Below are 1,229 nucleotides of genomic sequence, written 5' to 3'. Positions count from 1 at the left end.
ACCACTCCACCTTCATCACCACAACCACTACCACCACATGATTAGTACATAACACGTTCAACATCATGTCTATTTTAGTCATTATTCACAGTTACAACAATTTTATATTAAAATTTATCAAACGGTTTTGACACTATTTTGTGTACTAACAGTACTTTAAAAATATTGTTTACCAAACATGGAGCTGCTTTACTTTACAGCTAATAATTTTCAAAGCATAGCAGCAGCAACTTTTTTTAAAATGACAGCAATCCCAAACTTGGCCTAAGGTGATAAGAGGAAAAGGGAAAGTTGTTCATAAACTAAAGGGTTATCTACTGTAGACGTCCCTGAACTTGGCCCCCAGTTGCAATTGGGTCCGTGAACCTTTTTTTGAGGCAATTACATCCGTTAACTCTATAAATAGTTCCAATTGGATCCTACTGTCCAACTCTGTCAATTTATCTGTCAAAGTGAGAGGGTAAAAATGTCATTTCGGGGTCGTGTAGGCCTCCGTTGGCGTTCTTGGGCTCTTCCAAGTAAAAGATGACAAAATCGACTTGAAAATGTTGTTTGGGCTCAGCATGTACGGCGAGGCGTTTCTGTTGTGAATCTCATTGTTGTCCAGAGGAACAACGGAGATTTTCTCCCTAGCGTTTGGACTACACTTGTTACAGGAAATCGACCTATCGTCCGCTTCTTTCGTGGTGACTGAATCTGCAGAGTCGGAGCATTTTGTGTTTTGGCGTCTGCCGTTTTTGTGATAAGAATGAGGTGTTGGGTGGTGGTGCTTTGGAGTGGTAGTATCACTCCTCTGTCCGTACAATCCCCATCTTCTTGCCTTCTTATCACATTCTTGAATCTGCAACCAACAAACCCAAAAAAAAAAAAACAAAACAAAAACAAACAAACCATTAATAGAATAACTAACTAATGGGTATTTTTAGTTAGGCATGAAAGATGAAAATTTTCTTTTCTTTTCTATCATTTTCTCGAAATACAAACGCATTAACACTTACAGGGGTGAAATGGGTTGGTGGAGGAGGAGGGGACTTGGAGGAAAGAGGAGGAGCCATGTTTGATTTTGGTGTGTTGTTTTGTTGTGGCATTTTTGGGTTGGTTCAGTTGAGTGGATGCCATGGCCATATATCTATATACATGGGCTTTTATTTTTTTATTTTTTATTTTTTTCTCATTATTATCTTCCTGAGTTTTGGTTTGTGCTTGCTTTGCTTGTGCTCTGTTGCTGT

Source organism: Prunus persica, chromosome G4 (genome assembly GCF_000346465.2).
Source record: "Prunus persica cultivar Lovell chromosome G4, Prunus_persica_NCBIv2, whole genome shotgun sequence".
Taxonomy (NCBI): domain Eukaryota; kingdom Viridiplantae; phylum Streptophyta; class Magnoliopsida; order Rosales; family Rosaceae; genus Prunus; species Prunus persica.
The sequence above is the reverse complement of the archived record's forward strand: the minus strand, read 5'-3'. Positions refer to the sequence as shown.